This window comes from Danio rerio, chromosome 4 (assembly GCF_049306965.1).
Source record: "Danio rerio strain Tuebingen ecotype United States chromosome 4, GRCz12tu, whole genome shotgun sequence".
NCBI classification, from domain to species: Eukaryota; Metazoa; Chordata; class Actinopteri; order Cypriniformes; family Danionidae; genus Danio; species Danio rerio.
This window is the reverse complement of record NC_133179.1, coordinates 45,354,001-45,360,000: the sequence shown is the minus strand read 5'-3', so window position 1 is coordinate 45,360,000 and position 6,000 is coordinate 45,354,001. Positions and strand designations below refer to the sequence as shown.

The 6,000-nt window shown below is 52.1% G+C and overlaps 1 protein-coding gene, 33 non-coding genes and 1 pseudogene across 34 annotated transcripts in view; 1 reads left to right on the top strand and 34 right to left on the bottom strand.

Moving 5' to 3' along the window:
- The window catches only part of znf1046 (zinc finger protein 1046), a 659,651-nt gene that overhangs the window by 264,077 nt on the left and 389,574 nt on the right, over nt 1-6,000 (top strand). The gene's annotated exons all lie outside the window — the stretch shown is intronic.
- LOC137493690 (5S ribosomal RNA) lies at nt 42-160 on the bottom strand. The gene has a single exon (XR_011013665.2). It is a non-coding gene; the product is annotated as a 5S ribosomal RNA (ribosomal RNA).
- On the bottom strand, nt 219-337 carry LOC137493462 (5S ribosomal RNA). The gene has a single exon (XR_011013434.2). It is a non-coding gene; the product is annotated as a 5S ribosomal RNA (ribosomal RNA).
- On the bottom strand, nt 395-513 carry LOC137493841 (5S ribosomal RNA). The gene has a single exon (XR_011013815.2). It is a non-coding gene; the product is annotated as a 5S ribosomal RNA (ribosomal RNA).
- LOC137493691 (5S ribosomal RNA) lies at nt 572-690 on the bottom strand. Its single transcript, XR_011013666.2, has one exon. It is a non-coding gene; the product is annotated as a 5S ribosomal RNA (ribosomal RNA).
- Nucleotides 749-867, bottom strand: LOC137493463 (5S ribosomal RNA). Its single transcript, XR_011013435.2, has one exon. It is a non-coding gene; the product is annotated as a 5S ribosomal RNA (ribosomal RNA).
- Nucleotides 926-1,044, bottom strand: LOC137493842 (5S ribosomal RNA). The gene has a single exon (XR_011013816.2). It is a non-coding gene; the product is annotated as a 5S ribosomal RNA (ribosomal RNA).
- Nucleotides 1,103-1,221, bottom strand: LOC137493692 (5S ribosomal RNA). The gene has a single exon (XR_011013667.2). It is a non-coding gene; the product is annotated as a 5S ribosomal RNA (ribosomal RNA).
- LOC137493464 (5S ribosomal RNA) lies at nt 1,280-1,398 on the bottom strand. The gene has a single exon (XR_011013436.2). It is a non-coding gene; the product is annotated as a 5S ribosomal RNA (ribosomal RNA).
- LOC137493843 (5S ribosomal RNA) lies at nt 1,457-1,575 on the bottom strand. The gene has a single exon (XR_011013817.2). It is a non-coding gene; the product is annotated as a 5S ribosomal RNA (ribosomal RNA).
- LOC137493693 (5S ribosomal RNA) lies at nt 1,634-1,752 on the bottom strand. The gene has a single exon (XR_011013668.2). It is a non-coding gene; the product is annotated as a 5S ribosomal RNA (ribosomal RNA).
- LOC137493465 (5S ribosomal RNA) lies at nt 1,811-1,929 on the bottom strand. Its single transcript, XR_011013437.2, has one exon. It is a non-coding gene; the product is annotated as a 5S ribosomal RNA (ribosomal RNA).
- LOC137493844 (5S ribosomal RNA) lies at nt 1,988-2,106 on the bottom strand. The gene has a single exon (XR_011013818.2). It is a non-coding gene; the product is annotated as a 5S ribosomal RNA (ribosomal RNA).
- LOC137493695 (5S ribosomal RNA) lies at nt 2,165-2,283 on the bottom strand. The gene has a single exon (XR_011013670.1). It is a non-coding gene; the product is annotated as a 5S ribosomal RNA (ribosomal RNA).
- Nucleotides 2,342-2,460, bottom strand: LOC137493466 (5S ribosomal RNA). Its single transcript, XR_011013438.2, has one exon. It is a non-coding gene; the product is annotated as a 5S ribosomal RNA (ribosomal RNA).
- LOC137493845 (5S ribosomal RNA) lies at nt 2,519-2,637 on the bottom strand. Its single transcript, XR_011013820.2, has one exon. It is a non-coding gene; the product is annotated as a 5S ribosomal RNA (ribosomal RNA).
- Nucleotides 2,696-2,814, bottom strand: LOC137493696 (5S ribosomal RNA). The gene has a single exon (XR_011013671.2). It is a non-coding gene; the product is annotated as a 5S ribosomal RNA (ribosomal RNA).
- LOC137493467 (5S ribosomal RNA) lies at nt 2,873-2,991 on the bottom strand. The gene has a single exon (XR_011013439.2). It is a non-coding gene; the product is annotated as a 5S ribosomal RNA (ribosomal RNA).
- On the bottom strand, nt 3,050-3,168 carry LOC137493846 (5S ribosomal RNA). The gene has a single exon (XR_011013821.2). It is a non-coding gene; the product is annotated as a 5S ribosomal RNA (ribosomal RNA).
- On the bottom strand, nt 3,227-3,344 carry LOC137493697 (5S ribosomal RNA). The gene has a single exon (XR_011013672.2). It is a non-coding gene; the product is annotated as a 5S ribosomal RNA (ribosomal RNA).
- LOC137493468 (5S ribosomal RNA) lies at nt 3,403-3,521 on the bottom strand. Its single transcript, XR_011013440.2, has one exon. It is a non-coding gene; the product is annotated as a 5S ribosomal RNA (ribosomal RNA).
- On the bottom strand, nt 3,580-3,698 carry LOC137493847 (5S ribosomal RNA). The gene has a single exon (XR_011013822.2). It is a non-coding gene; the product is annotated as a 5S ribosomal RNA (ribosomal RNA).
- Nucleotides 3,757-3,875, bottom strand: LOC137493698 (5S ribosomal RNA). The gene has a single exon (XR_011013673.2). It is a non-coding gene; the product is annotated as a 5S ribosomal RNA (ribosomal RNA).
- On the bottom strand, nt 3,934-4,052 carry LOC137493469 (5S ribosomal RNA). Its single transcript, XR_011013441.2, has one exon. It is a non-coding gene; the product is annotated as a 5S ribosomal RNA (ribosomal RNA).
- Nucleotides 4,111-4,229, bottom strand: LOC137493848 (5S ribosomal RNA). The gene has a single exon (XR_011013823.2). It is a non-coding gene; the product is annotated as a 5S ribosomal RNA (ribosomal RNA).
- Nucleotides 4,288-4,406, bottom strand: LOC137493699 (5S ribosomal RNA). The gene has a single exon (XR_011013674.2). It is a non-coding gene; the product is annotated as a 5S ribosomal RNA (ribosomal RNA).
- On the bottom strand, nt 4,465-4,583 carry LOC137493470 (5S ribosomal RNA). The gene has a single exon (XR_011013442.2). It is a non-coding gene; the product is annotated as a 5S ribosomal RNA (ribosomal RNA).
- On the bottom strand, nt 4,642-4,760 carry LOC137493849 (5S ribosomal RNA). Its single transcript, XR_011013824.2, has one exon. It is a non-coding gene; the product is annotated as a 5S ribosomal RNA (ribosomal RNA).
- LOC137493700 (5S ribosomal RNA) lies at nt 4,819-4,937 on the bottom strand. The gene has a single exon (XR_011013675.2). It is a non-coding gene; the product is annotated as a 5S ribosomal RNA (ribosomal RNA).
- Nucleotides 4,996-5,104, bottom strand: LOC137493471 (5S ribosomal RNA; annotated as a pseudogene).
- Nucleotides 5,163-5,281, bottom strand: LOC137493850 (5S ribosomal RNA). Its single transcript, XR_011013825.2, has one exon. It is a non-coding gene; the product is annotated as a 5S ribosomal RNA (ribosomal RNA).
- LOC137493701 (5S ribosomal RNA) lies at nt 5,340-5,458 on the bottom strand. The gene has a single exon (XR_011013676.2). It is a non-coding gene; the product is annotated as a 5S ribosomal RNA (ribosomal RNA).
- On the bottom strand, nt 5,517-5,635 carry LOC137493473 (5S ribosomal RNA). Its single transcript, XR_011013445.2, has one exon. It is a non-coding gene; the product is annotated as a 5S ribosomal RNA (ribosomal RNA).
- On the bottom strand, nt 5,694-5,812 carry LOC137493852 (5S ribosomal RNA). Its single transcript, XR_011013827.2, has one exon. It is a non-coding gene; the product is annotated as a 5S ribosomal RNA (ribosomal RNA).
- Nucleotides 5,871-5,989, bottom strand: LOC137493702 (5S ribosomal RNA). Its single transcript, XR_011013677.2, has one exon. It is a non-coding gene; the product is annotated as a 5S ribosomal RNA (ribosomal RNA).

Sequence of the window (6,000 nt, the reverse complement as noted above, 5' to 3'; positions counted from 1 at the left end):
GTTGGCTATTTAAAGCAGCTGCCAAATGAAGCACTTTGAAAAGCTTACAGCACCTGGTATTCCCAGGCGGTCTCCCATCCAAGTACTAACCAGGCCCGACCCTGCTTTACTTCCGAGTTCAGATGAGATCGGGCATTTCCAGGGTGGTATGGCCGTAAGCGAAAGAGGCTGTCAAGCGTTGGCTATTTAAAGCAGCTGCCAAATGAAGCACTTCGAAAAGCTTACAGCACCTGGTATTCCCAGGCGGTCTCCCATCCAAGTACTAACCAGGCCCGACCCTGCTTTACTTCCGAGTTCAGATGAGATCGGGCATTTCCAGGGTGGTATGGCCGTAAGCGAAGAGGCTGTCAAGCGTTGGCTATTTAAAGCAGCTGCCAAATGAAGCACTTCGAAAAGCTAACAGCACCTGGTATTCCCAGGCGGTCTCCCATCCAAGTACTAACCAGGCCCGACCCTGCTTTACTTCCGAGTTCAGATGAGATCGGGCATTTCCAGGGTGGTATGGCCGTAAGCTGAAGAGGCTGTCAAGCGTTGGCTATTTAAAGCAGCTGCCAAATGAAGCACTTCGAAAAGCTTACAGCACCTGGTATTCCCAGGCGGTCTCCCATCCAAGTACTAACCAGGCCCGACCCTGCTTTACTTCCGAGTTCAGATGAGATCGGGCATTTCCAGGGCGGTATAGCCGTAAGCGAAAGAGGCTGTCAAGCGTTGGCTATTTAAAGCAGCTGCCAAATGAAGCACTTCGAAAAGCTTACAGCACCTGGTATTCCCAGGCGGTCTCCCATCCAAGTACTAACCAGGCCCGACCCTGCTTTACTTCCGAGTTCAGATGAGATCGGGCATTTCCAGGGCGGTATGGCCGTAAGCGAAAGAGGCTGTCAAGCGTTGGCTATTTAAAGCAGCTGCCAAATGAAGCACTTCGAAAAGCTTACAGCACCAGGTATTCCCAGGCGGTCTCCCATCCAAGTACTAACCAGGCCCGACCCTGCTTTACTTCCGAGTTCAGATGAGATCGGGCATTTCCAGGGCGGTATGGCCGTAAGCGAAAGAGGCTGTCAAGCGTTGGCTATTTAAAGCAGCTGCCAAATGAAGCACTTCGAAAAGCTTACAGCACCTGGTATTCCCAGGCGGTCTCCCATCCAAGTACTAACCAGGCCCGACCCTGCTTTACTTCCGAGTTCAGATGAGATCGGGCATTTCCAGGGTGGTATGGCCGTAAGCGAAAGAGGCTGTCAAGCGTTGGCTATTTAAAGCAGCTGCCAAATGAAGCACTTCGAAAAGCTTACAGCACCTGGTATTCCCAGGCGGTCTCCCATCCAAGTACTAACCAGGCCCGACCCTGCTTTACTTCCGAGTTCAGATGAGATCGGGCATTTCCAGGGCGGTATGGCCGTAAGCGAAAGAGGCTGTCAAGCGTTGGCTATTTAAAGCAGCTGCCAAATGAAGCACTTCGAAAAGCTTACAGCACCAGGTATTCCCAGGCGGTCTCCCATCCAAGTACTAACCAGGCCCGACCCTGCTTTACTTCCGAGTTCAGATGAGATCGGGCATTTCCAGGGTGGTATGGCCGTAAGCGAAAGAGGCTGTCAAGCGTTGGCTATTTAAAGCAGCTGCCAAATGAAGCACTTCGAAAAGCTTACAGCACCTGGTATTCCCAGGCGGTCTCCCATCCAAGTACTAACCAGGCCCGACCCTGCTTTACTTCCGAGTTCAGATGAGATCGGGCATTTCCAGGGCGGTATGGCCGTAAGCGAAAGAGGCTGTCAAGCGTTGGCTATTTAAAGCAGCTGCCAAATGAAGCACTTCGAAAAGCTTACAGCACCTGGTATTCCCAGGCGGTCTCCCATCCAAGTTCTAACCAGGCCCGACCCTGCTTTACTTCCGAGTTCAGATGAGATCGGGCATTTCCAGGGCGGTATGGCCGTAAGCGAAAGAGGCTGTCAAGCGTTGGCTATTTAAAGCAGCTGCCAAATGAAGCACTTCGAAAAGCTTACAGCACCTGGTATTCCCAGGCGGTCTCCCATCCAAGTACTAACCAGGCCCGACCCTGCTTTACTTCCGAGTTCAGATGAGATCGGGCATTTCCAGGGCGGTATGGCCGTAAGCGAAAGAGGCTGTCAAGCGTTGGCTATTTAAAGCAGCTGCCAAATGAAGCACTTCGAAAAGCTTACAGCACCTGGTATTCCCAGGCGGTCTCCCATCCAAGTACTAACCAGGCCCGACCCTGCTTTACTTCCGAGTTCAGAGGAGATCGGGCATTTCCAGGGTGGTATGGCCGTAAGCGAAAGAGGCTGTCAAGCGTTGGCTATTTAAAGCAGCTGCCAAATGAAGCACTTCGAAAAGCTTACAGCACCTGGTATTCCCAGGCGGTCTCCCATCCAAGTACTAACCAGGCCCGACCCTGCTTTACTTCCGAGTTCAGATGAGATCGGGCATTTCCAGGGCGGTATGGCCGTAAGCGAAAGGGGCTGTCAAGCGTAGGCTATTTAAAGCAGCTGCCAAATGAAGCACTTCGAAAAGCTTACAGCACCTGGTATTCCCAGGCGGTCTCCCATCCAAGTACTAACCAGGCCCGACCCTGCTTTACTTCCGAGTTCAGATGAGATCGGGCATTTCCAGGGCGGTATGGCCGTAAGCGAAAGAGGCTGTCAAGCGTTGGCTATTTAAAGCAGCTGCCAAATGAAGCACTTCGAAAAGCTTACAGCACCTGGTATTCCCAGGCGGTCTCCCATCCAAGTACTAACCAGGCCCGACCCTGCTTTACTTACGAGTTCAGATGAGATCGGGCATTTCCAGGGTGGTATGGCCGTAAGCGAAAGAGGCTGTCAAGCGTTGGCTATTTAAAGCAGCTGCCAAATGAAGCACTTCGAAAAGCTTACAGCACCTGGTATTCCAAGGCGGTCTCCCATCCAAGTACTAACCAGGCCTGACCCTGCTTTACTTCCGAGTTCAGATGAGATCGGGCATTTCCAGGGTGGTATGGCCGTAAGCGAAAGAGACTGTCAAGCGTTGGCTATTTAAAGCAGCTGCCAAATGAAGCACTTCGAAAAGCTTACAGCACCTGGTATTCCCAGGCGGTCTCCCATCCAAGTACTAACCAGGCCCGACCCTGCTTTACTTCCGAGTTCAGAGGAGATCGGGCATTTCCAGGGTGGTATGGCCGTAAGCGAAAGAGGCTGTCAAGCGTTGGCTATTTAAAGCAGCTGCCAAATGAAGCACTTCGAAAAGCTTACAGCACCTGGTATTCCCAGGCGGTCTCCCATCCAAGTACTAACCAGGCCCACCCTGCTTTACTTCCGAGTTCAGATGAGATCGGGCATTTCCAGGGCGGTATGGCCGTAAGCGAAAGGGGCTGTCAAGCGTAGGCTATTTAAAGCAGCTGCCAAATGAAGCACTTCGAAAAGCTTACAGCACCTGGTATTCCCAGGCGGTCTCCCATCCAAGTACTAACCAGGCCCGACCCTGCTTTACTTCCGAGTTCAGATGAGATCGGGCATTTCCAGGGCGGTATGGCCGTAAGCGAAAGAGGCTGTCAAGCGTTGGCTATTTAAAGCAGCTGCCAAATGAAGCACTTCGAAAAGCTTACAGCACCTGGTATTCCCAGGCGGTCTCCCATCCAAGTACTAACCAGGCCCGACCCTGCTTTACTTCCGAGTTCAGATGAGATCAGGCATTTTCAGGGTGGTATGGCCGTAAGCGAAAGAGGCTGTCAAGCGTTGGCTATTTAAAGCAGCTGCCAAATGAAGCACTTCGAAAAGCTTACAGCACCTGGTATTCCCAGGCGGTCTCCCATCCAAGTACTAACCAGGCCCGACCCTGCTTTACTTCCGAGTTCAGATGAGATCGGGCATTTCCAGGGCGGTATGGCCGAAAGCGAAAGAGGCTGTCAAGCGTTGGCTATTTAAAGCAGCTGCCAAATGAAGCACTTCGAAAAGCTTACAGCACCTGGTATTCCCAGGCGGTCTCCCATCCAAGTACTAACCAGGCCCGACCCTGCTTTACTTCCGAGTTCAGATGAGATCGGGCATTTCCAGGGTGGTATGGTCGTAAGCGAAAGAGGCTGTCAAGCGTTGGCTATTTAAAGCAGCTGCCAAATGAAGCACTTCGAAAAGCTTACAGCACCTGGTATTCCCAGGCGGTCTCCCATCCAAGTACTAACCAGGCCCGACCCTGCTTTACTTCCGAGTTCAGATGAGATCGGGCATTTCCAGGGCGGTATGGCCGTAAGCGAAAGAGGCTGTCAAGCGTTGGCTATTTAAAGCAGCTGCCAAATGAAGCACTTCGAAAAGCTTACAGCACCAGGTATTCCCAGGCGGTCTCCCATCCAAGTACTAACCAGGCCCGACCCTGCTTTACTTCCGAGTTCAGATGAGATCGGGCATTTCCAGGGCGGTATGGCCGTAAGCGAAAGAGGCTGTCAAGCGTTGGCTATTTAAAGCAGCTGCCAAATGAAGCACTTCGAAAAGCTTACAGCACCAGGTATTCCCAGGCGGTCTCCCATCCAAGTACTAACCAGGCCCGACCCTGCTTTACTTCCGAGTTCAGATGAGATCGGGCATTTCCAGGGCGGTATGGCCGTAAGCGAAAGAGGCTGTCAAGCGTTGGCTATTTAAAGCAGCTGCCAAATGAAGCACTTCGAAAAGCTTACAGCACCTGGTATTCCCAGGCGGTCTCCCATCCAAGTACTAACCAGACCCGACCCTACTTTACTTCCGAGTTCAGATGAGATCGGGCATTTCCAGGGTGGTATGGCCTTAAGCGAAAGAGGCTGTCAAGCGTTGGCTATTTAAAGCAGCTGCCAAATGAAGCACTTCGAAAAGCTTACAGCACCTGGTATTCCCAGGCGGTCTCCCATCCAAGTACTAACCAAGCCCGACCCTGCTTTACTTCCGAGTTCAGATGAGATCGGGCATTTCCAGGGCGGTATGGCCGTAAGCGAAAGAGGCTGTCAAGCGTTGGCTATTTAAAGCAGCTGCCAAATGAAGCACTTCGAAAAGCTTACAGCACCAGGTATTCTCCCATCCAAGTACTAACCAGGCCCGACCCTGCTTTACTTACGAGTTCAGATGAGATCGGGCATTTCCAGGGCGGTATGGCCGTAAGCGAAAGAGGCTGTCAAGCGTTGGCTATTTAAAGCAGCTGCCAAATGAAGCACTTCGAAAAGCTTACAGCACCTGGTATTCCCAGGCGGTCTCCCATCCAAGTACTAACCAGGCCCGACCCTGCTTTACTTCCGAGTTCAGATGAGATCGGGCATTTCCAGGGCGGTATGGCCGTAAGCGAAAGAGGCTGTCAAGCGTTGGCTATTTAAAGCAGCTGCCAAATGAAGCACTTCGAAAAGCTTACAGCACCTGGTATTCCCAGACGGTCTCCCATCCAAGTACTAACCAGGCCCGACCCTGCTTTACTTCAGAGTTCAGATGAGATCGGGCATTTCCAGGGCGGTATGGCCGTAAGCGAAAGAGGCTGTCAAGCGTTGGCTATTTAAAGCAGCTGCCAAATGAAGCACTTCGAAAAGCTTACAGCACCTGGTATTCCCAGGCGGTCTCCCATCCAAGTACTAACCAGGCCCGACCCTGCTTTACTTCCGAGTTCAGATGAGATCGGGCATTTCCAGGGCGGTATGGCCGTAAGCGAAAGAGGCTGTCAAGCGTTGGCTATTTAAAGCAGCTGCCAAATGAAGCACTTCGAAAAGCTTACAGCACCTGGTATTCCCAGGCGGTCTCCCATCCAAGTACTAACCAGGCCCGACCCTGCTTTACTTCCGAGTTCAGAGGAGATCGGGCATTTCCAGGGTGGTATGGCCGTAAGCGAAAGAGGCTGTCAAGCGTTGGCTATTTAAAGCAGCTGCCAAATGAAGCACTTCGAAAAGCTTACAGCACCTGGTATTCCCAGGCGGTCTCCCATCCAAGTACTAACCAGGCCCGACCCTGCTTTACTTCCGAGTTCAGATGAGATCGGGCATTTCCAGGGCGGTATGGCCGTAAGCGAAAGGGGCTG